The sequence below is a fragment of the Lynx rufus genome, unplaced genomic scaffold (assembly GCF_022079265.1).
Source record: "Lynx rufus isolate CCGP_SWC_20201006 ecotype Redwood Valley unplaced genomic scaffold, mLynRuf1.p SCAF_4, whole genome shotgun sequence".
Classification (NCBI taxonomy): domain Eukaryota; kingdom Metazoa; phylum Chordata; class Mammalia; order Carnivora; family Felidae; genus Lynx; species Lynx rufus.
Window position 1 is genome coordinate 142325968 of NW_025814856.1, and position 18621 is coordinate 142344588.

The window sequence follows — 18621 nt, forward strand, 5'->3', positions numbered from 1 at the left end:
AACTAGAAATTATCACAAGAAAAATCTGGAAAGAGTAAAAATACATGGAGGTTAAATATCATGCTACCAAACAATGAATGGGTCAACCAAAAAATCAAAGAGGAAATCAAAAGATATACGGAAATAAGTGAAAATGAAAACAAAATGGTCCAAAGTCCTCAGGATGCAGCAAAAGCTGTTCTAAGTGGGAAGTTTATAGCACTAGAGGTCTACCTCAAGAAGCAAGAAAAATCGCAAATAAACAACCTAACCTCACAAATAAAGGAGGTAGAAAAAGAACAAACAAAGCCCCAAAGCCAACAGAATAAAGAAAATAATGAATATTAGAGCAGAAACAAATAAAATAGAAACTAAAAGAGCAATGGAACAGATCAATGAAACCAGAATCTGGTTTCTTGAAAAGATAAAAAAAAATAAATAAAAAAAAAATGTATCCAGACTCATAAAAAAAAGAAACAAAAAAACAACAAAAAAAGCACTCAAATAAACAAAATTAGAAATGAAAGAGGAGAAATAACAACTGACACCACCGAAACAAAAAGTGTTATAAGAGAATGTTACAAAAATTATATGTTAACAAATTGGGCCAACTAGAATAAAATGGATAAATTCCTAAAAACATATAACCTCCCAAAACTGAATCAGGAAGAAATGCAAAATCTGAACAGACCAATTACCAGCAATAAAATCAAATACATAGTTAAAAAAACATTCCAAACAAAAGTCCAGAATCAGATGTCTTCACAGTTGAACTCTAAAAAAATTTATTTATTTACTCATTTATTTTAATTTTTTTACATTTATTTATTTTCAAGAGACAGAGAGAGACACAGTGCGAGTGGGGGAGGGGCAGAAAGAGAAGGAGACAACAGAATCCAAGGCAGGCTCCAGGCTCTAAGCTGTAGCACAGAGCCTGATGCAAGGCTCAACCTGGGGCTTGAACCCACAAATTGTGAGATCATGACCTGAGCTGAAGTTAGACTGAGCCACCCAGGTGCCCCTCTACCAAAATTTAAATAAGAGTTAATATGTATTCTTCTCAAACTATTTCAAAAAATAGAAGAGGAAGGAAAACATTCAAATTCATTCTATGAGGCCAGCATTACCCTGATACCAAAACCAGATTTAAAAAAACACTACAAAAAAAGAGAACTACAGGCCAATATCTCTGATGAACATAGATGCAAAAATCCTCAACAAAATATTAGCAAACTGAATTCAACAATACATTTAAAAAGATCATTCACAATGATCAAGTAGGATTTATTGCCTGGCTGCAAAGGTGGTTCAATATTCACAAATCAATCAACATGATACATTACATAAATAACAGAAAGGATAAAAACCATATGATCATTTCAATAGATGCAGAAAAAGCATTTGACAAAGTACAACATCCATTTATGATAAAAACCCTCAACAAAGTGGATTTAAAGGGAACATACCTCAACAAAATAAAGATCATATATGAAAAACCCACAGCTAATATCATACTCCTTTGGTAAAAAACAAAGATTTTCCCTAAAGATCAGGAACAAGACAGGATGTCCATTCTCACCACTTTTATTCAACATAGTATTGGAAATCCTAGCCACAGAAATCAGAAAATAAAAGGAATAAAAGACATCCAAATTAGTAAGGAAGAAGAAAACTTTCATTATTTGTTGATGACATGACACTATATAGAAAACCCTAAAGACTCCACCAAAACAAACAAACAAACCTGCTAGAAATGATAAATGAATTCACTAGGTCACAGGATACAAAATCAATATACAGAAACCCATGGCATTTCTACACTAAAAATGAAGTAGCAAAAAGAAAAATTAAGGAACCAATCCCATTTACAATTGCACTAAAAATAATAAAATAGGAATAAACTTAACCAAAGAGCTGAAAGACCTATATTCTGAAAAATATGAAACACTGGTGAAAAAATGTGATGATGACACAAAGATATTCCATGTTCATGAACTGGAAGAAAAATATTATTACAATGACCATACTACCCAAAGTAATCTATAGATTTAATACAATCCCTATCAAAATACCAATAGCATTTTTTCACAGACCTAGAATAATTCTACAATTTGTATGGCACCACAAAAGACCTATAATAGCCAAAGCAATCCTGAAAAAGAACAAAACTAGAGAGATCACAATCCCAGATTTCAAGATATACTATAAATTTATAGTAATCAAAACAGTATAGTACTGGCACAAAAATAGACACATAGATCAATGGAACAAAATAGCCTGGAAACAAACCCGTGACTATATAGTCAATTAACCTTTGACAAAGAAGGCAAAAATATGCAGTGGAAAAAGACAGTCTCTTTAACAAATAGTGTTGGGAAAACTGGACAGCTACATGCAAAAGACTGAAACTAAGCCAATTTTTATACCATACACAAAAATAAACTCAAAATGGATTAAAGACCTAAATGTGAGACCTGAAAACATAAAAATCCTAGAAGAGAGCACAGGCAATAATTTCTCTGACATTGGCTGTAGCAACATTTTTCTAGATATGTCTCCTGAAGTAAGGGAAACAAAACAAACAAACAAAACACTATTAGGACTACATGAAAAGAAAAAGTTTCTGCACAGCAAGGGAATCAGTGAACGAAACTAAAATACAACCTATTTAATGGGAAGAGACATTTGCAAATGACATATCTGATAAAGGTTTAGTATCCTAAATATATAAAGAACTGATAAAACTCAACACACAAACAAATAATCCAATTAAAAAATGGGCAGAAGACACAAACAGACATTTCTCCAAAGACGACATCCAGATTGCCAACAGACACATGAAAAAATGCTCCACATCAGAGAAATGCAAATCAAAACCACAATGAGATATCACCTTACAGCTGTCAAATAACTAAAATCAAAAACACAAGAAACAATAAGTGTTGTCAAAGATGTGAAGAAAAAGAAACCCCCATGCACTGTTGGCAAAATGCAAACTGGTATAACTACTGTGGAACACAGTATGGATGTTCTTCAAAAAATTAAAAATAGAATTACCATATGATCCAGTAATTCCACTACTGGATATTTACCCAAAGAAATTTCAAAAGATATATGCACCAATATTTTTATTGCAGCATTATTTACAGTAGCCAAGATATGAAAGCAAATTAAATGTTCATCAGTAGATGAATGCATAAAGAAGATTTGGGGTGTGTGTGTGTGTGCGCGTGCGCACACGCTCGCACATGCAACTGTGTGTGATGGAATATTACATAGCCAGAAAAAAGAATGAAATCTTGCCATTCACAACATAGATGGACCTAGAGAGTATAATGCTAAGTGAAATAAGTCAGTTAGAGAAAGACAAATACCATACTTCACTCATGTGGAATTTAAGAAATAAAATAAACAACAACAAAAAAGAGACAAATCAAAAAACAGGCTCTTAAATACAGAGAACAAACTGAGGGTTGGTGGGGGGCTGAGGGAGAGGGGAAAATGGGTGATGGGCATTGAGGAGTGCACTTGTTGGGATGAGCACTTGGTGTTGTTTTTAAGTGATGAATCTCAGGAATCTACCCCCAAAACCAAGATCATACTGTATATACTGTATGTTAGCCAACTTGACAATAAATCATATTTTAAAAAAGTAAAAAATAAAATATAAATTCAAAACCAAAAACAAGCAAACAAACAAACAAAAAAAAACAGGCTCTTACCTATATAGAACAAACTGATGGTTACCATAGAGGAGGTGGGTGGGAGGATGGGTGAAATAGGTGAAGGGGATTAAGAGTACACTTATCATGATGAGCACTGAGTAACGTATAGAATTCTTGAATTACTATATTGTACACCTGAAATTAACATAACATTGTAGGTTAACTATACTGGAGTTAAAATTCTTAAAAATTAACAAGTGAACAAAGAAAGAGAAAAGTAAAAATCCCTGGGGATAGGGTGAATGAAATAACTTTTGAGACTAAAGATGTTCAATTTTAAAATATTTGATATTGGCTATATAATTGCCACCATTATGTCCTCTTCCCCTCAATTTTACCAAATCTTTAGTAAAGTCTTCTATACCCATAAGCTTTGTGAGACTGACATTTTTGTTTAATTTTACCTACCATCTCTCTCCTTCACTCCCACCCTCAATCCCAAAATTCGCATTTCCCATTTTGTCTGGCATAATGCAGAATAGAAACACAAAGGGTTGAACTCAGAAGCATTTTAGTAGAAATAGAACTCAGCACTAGAGAAACCATTAAAATATAAGTTGTACAAAAATCTGCAGGAATCTTAAAGAAAGAGTACATTAGAATATTCACACGTTGTGGAATAGTATTTTTATTAAATCTTATATGAGATCTTAAATATTGAGGTATACTAGTAGTCATGTTATGATGTTGTGGTGAACAAAATAAGGGTCCCCAAAGATGTCCATGCCCTAATCACTGGAACTTGTGAATATGTTACTTCATATAATAAAACAGAATTAAGCCTGAATTTGTAATTACATTTGCTTATCAGTTGACTTGGAGATGTGGAAATTATTCTGAATTACCTAGCCTATGGATCAGTTCCCTCTGGACCAGATATCTTCCTCTGAACAACTGGCTGAGGACAGGAATGGATGAAGCTATATCCTAGAAGCATGACTACAGAAATATGACTACTAGCTCAGAAATGGGTGTTAAGTTCTGGTGAGATACTCATAACTTCGTTGCATCACGAAATTTAAGTTAGTAATAGGTAACACGTTAACTCTCATGTCCTGTTCCACATGCCCATATGTGTCAATTATCCTTAAAATCCATATCCACAAGAACCCTCTCTCCCTGCCATCAGGTTTTCTATTCTTATTCCTAGCCTGTGAATCCTGCTAAAAATGGTTACATAGACAGAAAGACCGGTATCACTAGAAATTTATAGTATCTGATTTTTACTCAGCTTGCTCCTTCTACCGTTTCCCAAAGAAATAATACCAAGCGCTTATCCACCTCTCACTGCCCAGGACGTCTTTGTCCAATCATCTCTGGTCTGTGATAAACAGAGTAGAAACTATAAGTCAAGAACCATGTTAAGGCTCTTTCTTCTCTCCCCAGTAGACATATGTGTGTATCTACTTCTAAAGTCTGCAATCTCAGAAGAAAGTGGCTTCCTTTCCTCTATTCAAATACTATCCATCCATCCATCTGAGCTCTCAAAACAAGCTTTTGAAAGAACTTCTTCTCTCTACTCCATTATCCATTCACTTGTCCCCTGAACTTTGTTTCTTTCAACGGATTCAGGCTTCTGAATACAATATATGTAAGAAACTCCCATGTTAAAAAATATATAATCTAACCCCCATAATGTCTATCTTTAGTTTCTATAGTTAATGACTCAGAAATATTTATCTTTTGCTAAGATTAGACTAACTGAATTGCAATTTACTCGATGATTAATTTACTAGATAGTTTTAGGAGACTTCTCTCACTTTGCCCTCCAAAATAACGGCTAAGTCCTGGACATACTGTTTTTTACATATCTTCTGAATCTGTGCACTTCTACCTCCATGCACTAACTTGATGTAGGCCACCATTTCTCACCTGGACTATTGCAATTGTTTAACTATACCAACATAGGTGCATCGGTACCCATGAACATTTTCCCTCTTGTTATAATGGATAAATTTGTCTATGCTTCTAACATCAGATTCCATTTTACAATGGATCCTATACTCTCCAATTACTCAAAGGTTTTGATCATCTTTATGTCTTGCATTATCAACTTTGCCCTCTTGAAAGGATCACTTCCATCAACATACAAGCAAGCTCTCTTACTTTCATTGTAAAAACTAGAATCTCCTCCAGTCACCGTCCCTATCCTCTCTTAAGAGCAAAGCTCTCCTTCCACTACTTTTGACATTCTCTCTTTTTCCTCTTTTTTTAAATTTTCTCCTGAACCTACTTCAAACAGGCTGTTGTCCCCACCACATTATCAAAGTGCCATGGTCAAGGTCACAAACAGTCTACAAGTATAAGATCAAAATTTTTTTTCTCATTTCTTCTCTTCCTCACATGTCAATAGCATTTAACGTAGTAGTTTTTCTCTTTCCTTTCTGAAACATGTTCTTTGATTTGTGAAGTATGTGTTTCTCCTCCTGCCAGTAACATTAGCAATTCCTTGTCATGCTCCCTTGCCAGATCCTCTTATTTCCAACCACCAAATGTTGGAATGCTACAGTACTTAGTCCTTGAGTCAGTCGTCTGCTCAATATACACTCATTCCCAAGGAAAATGGTCCATCTCCTCGGTTTAAAAATGCTGAGCGGCACCTGGGTGGCTCAGATGGTTGAGGACTGACTTCGGCTCAGGTCATGATCTCGTGGTTCATGAGTTTGAGTCCCGCATCGGGCTCTGTGTTGACAGCTCAGAGCCTGGAGCCTGCTTCAGATTCTGTGTCTCCCTCTCTCTCTGCCCCTCCCCTGCTCATGTTCTGTCGCTCTCTGTCTCTCAAAAAAATAAATAAACATTAAAAAAAATGTTTAATGCTGACAATTCTCAAGTCTATATTTCCCCAACCCAGATTTCTCCTCCAAATATGGTCTCATAAAAACCATTTTCTGCTCATAATTTCTACTCATAATACCTAGATGCTTATAGACATCTTGAAAGTCACAGTGGAACACCTGATATCACCATCCCACTTCCTAAAAGGGTCTCTTCAGCATCTCAGAGACTAAGGACTCCATTCTTCCAATTGCTCAGGGCAAAAACCTTAGACCTGTTCTTTCAGTCATGTTAAAGTCAGCAGCTCTGCATTCGAAGTATATCCTGAAACAAGTATTCCTCTCACCTCCGCCATCACTACCGCCCTTGTCCAAGTCACCAATACCTCTGTCCTGGCTAAGTGCATTAGTCCTCTAACTGGTATTCCTGCTGTCCTTACCTACATGGTTTATTCTCTACAAGGAGGTAGGATTATCCTTTGAAAATGATATAGATCATGTCATTCCTTTGCTCAAACTTTCCATCTCAGCCAGAATAAAAGCCAAAACACTTACAGTGACTGAGTGGACACCGTGTGATCCAGCTCTCAACCACTTCTCTTGTCTCTGCATATCGACTTGAGCAATCTTCCTTAATGAAAATCTGTGGGTGTCACTACTGCTTTGAATCCTCCAGTGACGGCTTCCTATCCTTGCCTTCAAAAGAAGACCAGATTTCCTAGAAAAGCATTTACTACTCTTCAGTTCTCACTAGTCTCAGTTCCTGCCATTTCCTTTTCCAAGGGCACCCTAGATCCTAACCTAACCACACTGAACTTCTTGTTTCTTCCTCATTCACTAGTGTACTCATGCCTCCATTTTGTTGCTGTTCCTTCAGCTTCAGATAATCTCGGTGTAGAATTCTCTTTACCACCTGCCTGTGATGCCCCTCCTTTGACTGAATAACCACTTTGTTGGACTCCCATTAAATTTATAAAGAATAACTTTTTATTCCCCTGGACTGTGCTCCGGTAGAATTTTGATTATAGAGTTTACATTTGTTACATCAGTTTTTATCACATTGTATTAAAGTTTTAATCTATTTGCCTACCTCTCTCTCTGAGAGAGCATTCCATATGCTCATTGGAAGTGATGGGAAACATGTCTTTCTTATCCTTAAGTGCTTAGCATTTAGCACAGTGCTTAGCATACGGCAAGTTTTCAAAACCATTGAATGATACTATCAACCATACTAAGTGTGACTATGTAAGATGAATGGCATTCATTGAAATTTTAACCATTTAACTGTTTAATCATTTAACTATGTGACCATGTAAATTTTTAACCATTTAACCAAATTCAAATGAAAAGATGGTAGTCTAAGAAAAAGTAAAGGGTAAGAGAGGAACTTGTAATTTTTTTGTTTGCATTTTTAATTCAGAATAACCACAATATATTTACATACTGGGTTATTCTTATCTTCAAAAAGTATTCCATTTAGTAATTAAGAAACTAGACTGTCTGAATGAAATCCTTTAGGAAACTATAATGCTCTCTTCTCTCTGAGAGTTTGTAATCACCAAACAACTACATAATCTCCAATTTTATCTTCCTTTAATCCAATTCTAAAGCTATACTAGATAACACACAAGAAATCAAATGAAAAGACTCCAGCACCAAATGATAGGTTACCAGGCCTGTTTTACAATCCTTTTCCACTAGAAAAGACTTGTCTGACTTCACATGTGACAAAACCATCTGAGTTTCTCTTGCCACGGTGTGTCCCTCTTCACTGTGATAGACATTAGGTTAATCGCGAAAGAGAAAAGGGGGCAAAGTTAAAAAAAAGGTCATCGGCTGATAACGTGGCATGTACTGCCTTCACATTGATGTCATAATGCTCGAAACCACTACTCCTGCCACTTTGGACATTACTGGAGTTGTATCATTTCCTAAGATCATGAAACTGTGTAGATTACGTAAACGGTTAGTACAGCAGCAGATGTCAAGACTTTCTTTTGTCACCTCCCCATTCACACTAAGTACTGGTGCCATCCCCGTCATGTTTTCTTCATTTTATTCTCCTTTAGCCCCCATCTGATACACTCCTTCCATAACAGTGTTTTATCTCATTTGCATGACACTTTCCTGTGTATAAAATACTTCCACACAAATTTTCTCACACAGCCTCATGATAACCCTAGGAGATAGGCCGCACTGGCATTGCTGCATAAATTCAGCAAGGTACTGTTAGCAGCTATCATTACTGAAAACCTTCTTGATAGCAGGCACTTTAATAGACACTTTATACCTTAGTCTCATAAACACATTATTTTATAGTTGAAGACATAAAGGCTAAGCAACATGTCCAAGGTCACACAGTAAAATAGTGGCAAAACAGGGCTTTTATGGTAATGTATAATAGAGATGAATACATATATGTACACGTGTATATTATATATGTACATGCAGGTGTGTATCTGTTTGTGTGAATATATATTTACTCTGGGTCCTGTATAAAGCTCTCCAGGGCTTTTAAAAAGTTCCTAGCTTAGCACAATTTTTACTCTGTCAGAACTAGAAGGCAATTAGCTTTGACCCCTAATAAAATACATTACATGAAGTGAGATTCAGGACAAGGCAAAGCAAAGCATTTCCTCTCAGGGGGTCACAAGTCTGGAAAAGGTTTTATGGTGGAGGATATTTAAAAAAGAGTATGCTGTGCCCTTTTCATCTGACATAGTGTCATTTCTGTTAATTCATGGACGTGACTCAACTCTCAGGTGGGGAAGTCTTGTCTTCCTCAGACAAAGTTACAGACAGCAGAGCTCAGGAATAGAACTGCTAAATTTACTAAATTGGCTAGAAAGCTTCCAGAGTTTTCTAAGACATACCTGTCTGCTTTGCCCAGGTCTCTTTCTTTGTAATGCTAATAGGCAGGACAGCTGAAAAGAATGAAGCATAGGGGCACATCTCTTGTAAGCCATCAAAAATTAGTGGGTGGCACAAAACAGTCTTCCATGCCTTTGCAACTCAGAAAATCTCCACAATGTCCACTGAACCTAAGAGTGTTTAGTGCTGAGGGACTTTTGACATTTGTGGAAAGAGGTAGAGATGATTCTGACATCATATTTAATGGTAATCATGGAGAAACCTGCATGTCTCCTGAAGTGTAGCTTCTGGAGACATGCAGGAAGGGTTGTCCCTGTTAAAGAATCTGCATCTTGCAGAGCTCTTCATCCGACAGGACAAGATGAGAAATCCACTAGGAACCAGGATCAATTAACCTCTAACCCATCCAGCTCATACATTTTCAACAACCGTATCTGTACAAAAGTATTTTGAAAGGTAGAAAAATTAGCTTATATTTTTTATTGTATTAAACATTCATTTGTATATTCATTAGTATTAATATTTTTTTGCCATTTGGTTATGATAGTCCATCCTCATCACTTAGGTTGTGTAGCATTAGACAGTCTATGAGAATAAATCAGAACTCTTTTGGTACTAGAGACTAGTATTTAAAATGGTTTAGGGAGCATATTAAAGTCATGTCATCCCATTGTCGCCATCCCCGCCCCCCCCCCCCCAAGGTTTTTTATATCCAGGAAACTAGATTTCCACTAGGGATAGATGAATTTCAAATTAAATAAGAGTGATATTGACAATTTTCTAAACTTTTGATAAATTAGCACTTCTTGTAATTGAATAATTCAACATCAAACTTGTATGGCCTAAGAGAAAAAAGTATAATTTCAATGCATTCCATTGTTTTTATAAGGAATTTTAATTCTTTATTCTTGCAAACATTCAATATTCTTCTCAGTTCTGCATAAACCCTGGATTGGAGGGTTCTGTATGAAACCAACTTAAAGACAATCTCCCTTTTAAGTAATTCAAACAAAGATGGCTAACTTATTCCACAAGTGGCTTTATATGTTCTGAAAAGACATTGATTGCACTGAACAATAATCTTTGTCTTTAAGTGGAGTGATTAAGATAAAATAAATATATAGCAACTCAATCACCAATAAAAATAGTTACCCACACTCTGAGTCACTGTTCTCAAGTGGTTTTCAAAATTCCATGCCATGGACAATGTTTTAGCTAATGGCTGGGTCTACAGACACCAGGTAAGTAGTAAAGCTTCTGTGGCTTCTCCACGCAAGAGACTGGCCCTACTGATAAATGGTTATCCCCATTATCTCTTTCAATACAATGGGTTTTCCCCCATCAAACACCATTTAAAATGTATTACCTCAGTGAGGAACAAAATCAAGTGTAGTTTTAAAGGCATGTATTAAGGTCATATGTTAGACCACGCCCTGAAAAACCTTACCACCTAGAGGAAAACAGTACCAGAGGCTGACTGGTGAAGGAGAAGCAGAGAAATGAGGACAAATCTAGATTTAATAACACGGCTCTGGAAAGCTAAGAGCTCTCACTGTATAAACTAATAATTGATTCTGGAACATGGAGAGAATTGAGCACGCAAGTAGTGGTGAAGGTAAAGGAGATGAAGAGCAATCAGCAATTCAATTAGTCAATGAGACATTTACTAGGGGTCTATAAATACAGCACACTTGGTCTTGAATATGTATAAAATTTGAACCAATAGGAGACTATACCCACAAAGGGTTTGTTTACAACATAGCCTTAGGCTGACTATATACAGGTGAAACACAATTGTAATTAATGAGTTTCTAGTGGTACATTCAATAACAAAATCCTTTGGATGAAATCCAAGGAAGATTTGCCCTTGCTGAATCATAGCTTCTCATTTATTAGAGAGAAGATCCAGTATTTTGAAAATGTATTTTAGTCACTCAAAAATTAAACAGAAGAGCACTGACAAATTCATGAGCTACCAAACTTGAACATGAATATTAATATGAGAACTTTTCTTATATTAATCTCAAAAATTGTGTATATTATAGAATTGTTTCACCAAAAGCAATTTTATATGTTGCCATCAGTTCTCATGATACAAGAAACTAAGCATGAAATTTTTGCCGATGTATTTATTTTAGAGCTCTTAAAAAATTCTTCACTATAGTATATTTCATTTATGAGGATTCATAAGAGAAATGTTTTTCAGTTTAATCCAAAACAAATGGTTTGCTTCCATTTTATTAACATTATGAAACATGTTAATGATTTTGTTTCCTTCATTGAGCTCATAAGTAGGAGGTAATTAGGAAACAAATTTTCTTCACACCTATTGTTGCACAGGATGATATGGCATGCATTTTTGTGCATTCACCTTACGTGTAATTTTGTTTCTTATCCCTATTGTTTTCCTTTTTTCTGCAATAATTTTCTCCTTTATTTTTTATCCTGATATATATTATTTATTCTGATACACCCATTTTATCCTGATATATAATTATCACATACAAATAAATGTATGCATACTATGTGCACATAATATATATAATTGTTGACATTAATAGAAGCAAGATATAAACACTAAGATTCCCATTCAAGATGAGAGGCTGGCGAGTTTGCTAATAACTGTCAGTTTAGGTTTTGAGTAACCAAACTGTGTATGTGGGTATATGGACATACATGTACACATACACACATATATACATATGCACACACATATATAAACACACGATAGAAAGAAAATACATATATGTTATTTTTATATGTGTGTGTGTATAAATCACCTCAATAACCTCATATCTTTTTGAAAGCAAAACAAGTAGTTCTTAATTTCTTTTTCCATTTCCTTACAACTAATACCACAGTCAATTATCAAATCATTGCCAGGTAAAATGCAGGAGTATAAAGGTGCTTCTCACTAGTTTAGTCATAAAATATTTCATTGTTATTAGAGTAATTCTTATAAATACATATTGTATCAGGACAAGCAACATTATACCATGCTAACAAAGAACCCCCAAATTTCAATGGTCTCAACCCACTGAAGTTTATTTTTCATAAATTCTATGTCCAATTCAGGTCATCTGGGATCTCTGTTCATTATAATTGTTAAGGACTCAGGTTGGCTAATATTTGGTCTAAGTCTATATTTTGCCACAGGGAAGCCACAAGCCACACAGTGTTACTGAACGCTTGAAATGTGGCTAGTTCAAATTGAAATATGCTATAAATATGAAATACATATCAGACACTGATGACATAATGCTAAAAATAAATGAAAATATCCCATTTATAATTATTATATTGATTACATGTTGAAATATTTGAGATATATAAGTTAAATAAAATATATTATTAAAATTAATGTCTCCTTTTTCTTTTTCCTTTTAGAATTTCACTACTAAAAATTTTAAATTACAAATATGATTCACATTATACATCATTTGGCTAGTGCTTATTTAGACAATGTTTCCATAATTGTCACAGCAGGACAAAGAGAATGTAGTAAATCATGCATCATTTGTTGAAAGTTTTCACCTGGAAACAACACTCATCATTTGCACTAACACTGCATTGGCTAGAGAAATTCATAAGGTCATGAATAGTTTTAAGAAGGTGGAGGAATAGAGAAGTACAGACCTACCATGTACTTTTACGCTGGGTAAAAATCTAGGTCCATGTATTTTATTTTACTTTCCATTTTTAGTTATTTTAAATTTTGATTTTATTTTATAATTAAGGAAAACACAGCACCTTAAGGAAAGATAGAAATCTATAAGTCTACACTGACAAAAATCAATAAATGAATAAATAAATGGAAAGAAAACCTTCAAACCTTCCTTACAGTAGAATGCCAGCTAATAATGTAGAAATAATGCAAACCAGAAAGTTAGTATTTAGCATCATCACAGTAATAATTAATTGATGCATAAACTATCAATGGATGCTAAAACTCATGGTGAAAGCAGGATGAGAAATAGAACTTTTGCATAGTCTGAAAATATCTATCCCTCAAAAAAGCTTCAATTAAAGAGGGAAAAAGAAGTACCTTTACCATGAAAAAAACCTGACAGATACACCTCCTTAATCAAGTGATCAAAACCATAACCACCAGTACTGACCATCAACATCATGTGCTACCGGTAAAGACGCAATGGAAAGAACACAGCAACACTTCTGTGACATTCCAGCCCAAACTACATAATCTACATCTAATTGTAAGGAAACATTAGACAAACTCAAACTGAGGGATAACAAAGACAGCAACTTGACCTATAAGCTTAAAAAATATGTCAAAGTCATGAAAATAAAGAAAAGACTGGTCTTCCAAAAGAGATACTAAAAAGACACAACCAGGTGGAACATTTAATCCTAGATTGGATTTTTTTGCTATAGTGGATATGACTGAAACAACACGAGAAGTTTGAAGTGAGTCTCTGGAAAAAAGATATGTGAGTGTTCTTTATAATACCTTTACAATATTCTTGTAAGTTTGAAACTGTTGGTTGATTGGTTGGTTGGTTGGTTTTTTAATTACATGGTTCCAAAAGTCCGATATACAGAGCTCAGGCCTTTTAGCTTTTTCTTTGATTTCGTAAGTAACTTGGTGTAAATCTGAAAGAATACTAAGACCCCATTTTAAGTCAGAAACTGAGTTTGTAAACATTCTTTCAGAAATTTGTCTTTTGCACGAACAAAGACATATGTCTAGATCTGCAAACCACATTTTTGATGCTTCTTTAATATATGTATCTCACATAAGAAATAGGAATCTAGGGGCACCTGGGTGGCTCAGTCCATTGAGCGACCGACTTTGGCTCAGGTCATGATCTCACGGTTTGTGAGTTCGAGCCCCACATCGGGCTCAGTGCTGACAGCTAGGAGCCTGCATCCTGCTTTGGATTCTGTGTCTCCCTCTCTCTCTGCCCCTTCCCCACTCATGCTCTGTCTCTCTCTGTCTCAGAAATAAATAAACATTAAAAAAATTAAAAAAAAAAGAAATAGGAATCTATGGTCAAAAAAATAGCAAATATGAAAACCATCCTTTAGTATTACTGATAAAACACTGACAAAGAAAACTCAGGACAATATTTCAGAAGTCTCTACAACTTAAATCAAGGTGGGAATCCAATTTTAGTAAATATAGTTTGAGAATTTAAGAGAATCAGAACCAAATTTTTTCCATCTATTGACTGATTGACTCGATGAGTTTCTGGCAACATCTTTTTATTTGGATGATTTGAAAAAGCAAGAATTAATATACTTCTAGAACCTAGACTCCCCCAAAGTATTACTTCCAAGAAAATGAATGTAATTTAAATCAGTAACATTCCCCAGCAAGTCAGTCAAGCAAACCTCCTGCATTATAGGATTGATGTCATAAATTTTAATCCATCTATTAACCTGACTTCAAAGATTTCACATTATAGGATTCCCTTCTCTTCTCTAAGGGCTTATTCTATTGCTCAACCCTTCCTAAAATGATCAGGTTTTTATACCAAAACTTGAAGAAATTATTTTTCTGTCTAGAATTTTAAGTTGATTAATCCCTTATTTTAAGATGAATAATCATAAAATTGATCCATGGTCTCCCTAGGATCTACCCTTATTTATTCATAGATATTTGGTATCACTCTTTTCTACTGTCTTCAAGTTTTGCTCATTTTCTCATTTATTCATCATAAAAGCTTCTATTAATTTATACGTTCTTCTAATTGCTTCCCCAGATTTAACTGTAATTTATTTATGGTTTAATATAATACTCAAAAAAATCAAAGACATTGGAAAAATAATATAATAATTTAGCCATTCATGTTGAACTAAATTCTCAAACTCCTGGAGAGATTTATTATATGGGCTTATGCTTCCTTAGCTAGAGCCCATAAGGTAAATTAATTGGGCTGGTTTTATTTCATTTTTCATCATAATAGATTTGAAATAGAGTTTCCAGCTTACAGATTTGCTTATATTGAACTAACTCCAATTACAGAATATTAAATTAAAAGCCCAGAAATGTTTAAATTTGGAAGCAACTCTTTTAAGACTTAGGTGCTAACTCCAAAAATTCATTATTACAATAAAATTATGCAATTTGGGAGAAATGTGGATAGGACATGGATTCAGATCTCCTGAGGTGGATCTGTGATCTGTAAGTATCACCTAACTAACTTTAGGAGAATCATTTAATCTCTTTGAGAAGTTCCTTGTTTATAAATATATTAAAAACGTCATACACAGATTTTTTTCAGGAGCCAACATGGAAGAAGTATTTGACTGTGTCTAATCTCTGTCTCCAAATTTTGACTTGCAAAGAAGTTTCCTGGAATAACAGGATACTCCCATAGGGTCAGGGATAAACCAATGGGCAAATACCTCATCCCGGATGAATACTAAAAAGTGATATAGAATTATCTTCCTCAGGGGTGCCTGAGTGGCTCATTGGTTAAGCCTCCTACTCTTGATCTCAGCTCAGGTCATAATCTCACGGTTTGAGTTTGAGCCCCATGTTGAGGTCTGCGTGACAGCATAGAACCTGCTTGGGATTCTCTCTCCCTCTCTCTCTCTGCCCCTCCCCCACTCTCTCTCTCTCTCCTCAAAATAAATAAATAAACGTAAACAAATAATTATCTCCTTCATATTTATCTTCAATAAGGAATAATCCCCAGAGTATTTGAAAAGAGTATAAAAGTTTACTGAACACCCACGATGGGCAGGTCCCATCTGAGACATTGTAATCATGAAAGAGAAGGTTATAATTTGGGGTTAAATAAGTATACTCAGAGAGACCAATCCTCTAGTGTTAACGGAATTTGGGTGTCGCATTTTCACAAGAAATATTTCCCTTTGGGTGGGAAAAATGACTTTTTAATGTTTATTTTTGAGAGAGAGGGTGACAGAGCAAGCAGAGGAGGGGCAGAGAGAGAGGGAGTTAGGGAATCTCAAGAAGGCTCCGGCTGCCAACACAGAGCCTGATGTGGGGCTCAAACTCAGGAGTCCTGAGATCATGTCCTGAGGCAAACCCAAGAGTCAGATGTTTGACCAAATGAGCCACTCAGGTTCCCCAGGAAGAATGACTCTTTAAGCAGAGCTTTCATAGGAAAGGCAACAGTATGAAACCAGAACCACTAGGAGAAGAGGAGAGAGCCATGGATTGGCTCCAACACCCACATAGGATGAAAGTCAAAATGTAGCAAAAAGATGAGGCAGGAGTTAGAACTCAAGAAAAGACTGGGAGCCAATAGAAGTTGCTGCAAGTTTGGTACCAGTAATTTTTACCAAGTGATACATATTATGTATTTAAACTGGATGATATAATATAAACTGAATTAAAAAATGAGGTTCTCAAAACATTGAGATATTCACTGTTAAGAAATGCTTTCTTGTTTGTGACACTGAGGTGTCTTGGCCCAAAGACTAAAATTAGCAGATGAGAAGGAAAGAGAGAGAGAGCCAGAATCATTTGTTACTTGTTCATACTTTCATTGTAAGACACAGCACATATTTATACCAGCACCATCTCTCATTACCCTGAGTTGAAAATTTGGGATGAATAATGTGTTAAGCCTCAAAGGAATAGAGCTTTGCAATGCATCAATAGTATCATCTGTCAATATATTAAATATTATTGGAATATACATGGAATATTATCAGTCTCATCCAATTCTGTTATCTCCTTTCATTAGACTCTGGGCCTTTAATGATATCTGGAAACTTATTTTACAAATCATTATTCCTAAGTCTCTGTTCAAGCATATACTATATTCCACGTGTTCTTCTTGTTCCTTTGTAAACTATTATTTTTAATCCTCAAGCCAATAAAATATATTTATATATTTGTTTTATATATAATATTTGTTTTATTTTATTTAATAAATACAACTGTTACTTTGTGGTTATATAAGAACTCTACAAATACTAATGCATTTGATCCTGTTAACAATTATATAGAGTCTGTTATTATCTCTATTTTTCCAATGGAGCAGAGAAAGATTAAGTGACTTCCATAGTGTCACCTGCAAGCAAGTGGCAAAGCCTTCTGGTATTAGAGTCCATGTTTTTAATCACAAATCTATGCTGTAACAATTATTATCCTGATATTATTTATAAAGAAAATGAGGTCCCAAATAGTTAAATCATCCAAAATGCTCACTAAGCATTACTGTGGAACCAGGATGCAATGATTCTTTGAAAAAATAGGACTTCCTGGTTTTCATGCAGATTTCAAAGGGTAGTCCTGGAACTCTGGGAATCCCACAGGTACTTTCAGGGAGTTAAAGAGATCAAAGCTATCTTCCTTTTAATATGAAAACATTAGTTGTCTATTTTTTTTCCTCTCCTCTCATGTGTAAAATTGAACTTTGCAGAGGATACATGACATATGATAGTGCAACAGTTTGAATGCAGAAGGAGATATGAGAATCCAGTTGTCTTGTATTAAATCAGACATTAAGATATCTGCACAATGTCACTCTTCCCGCTAATTTTTTTCAAGAATAGATTTTCCATAACAATATGTTGTGTTAACCTATATAATAGGTTTGTTAATTTTAAAATATAAGTCTTTGTAATGTCTTAGTTTTAATTTTTTATATAGGAAACATCAAGAAATGTAGGAAACCCACATGGGCAGAAGTTCATTGAGGTTTTCAATAATTTTCAAGAGTGTAAAGGGGTCTCAAGGCCCCAAATTTGAAAGACACTATTCTTTAGAAACAGTTTATTATATATCAGCTGGCCCAATAATGCAGTGAGAAATTAAATGAATGTGAATTTGGAATATCCAAGTTATTGTCTATGTTATCAGGATAAGTCATTTGGCTTTTGTGCCCTTATATTCCTTACATGTTCAAGAGATTCGAGGACCTAATATTTATGACTTTCTTAGTTAATTTTCAAACCACATAACCTAAAGCAATAAAAACAGCTAGCTTTAATGATTTTCATTTTTATCATGGCATTTGATTATGTATTTCATAGCAAAGTACTTTTGCCTCTTTAAAATGTAACATTAAGTAGAGACCAATAACCTGACTTAGAGTCTTTTAAGTTTCCAATGTTTCTAATTTTGCGTTTGTTTTCTCTTTTGAATGGAGTTAGAGGACATGGGAAGAGCAAAGTTTGAGAAATAACATGATGAATTTAGTGTGAGGTATGCAGATTGCCAGGTGCCTGTGGACATTTGTACAGAGATATCCTGAAGGAAGCTGAGGAAATTAAGCTGAACCTCAGAGACATCAATTCGATAGCTATAGATTCTCAACATACAGGTGGAAATT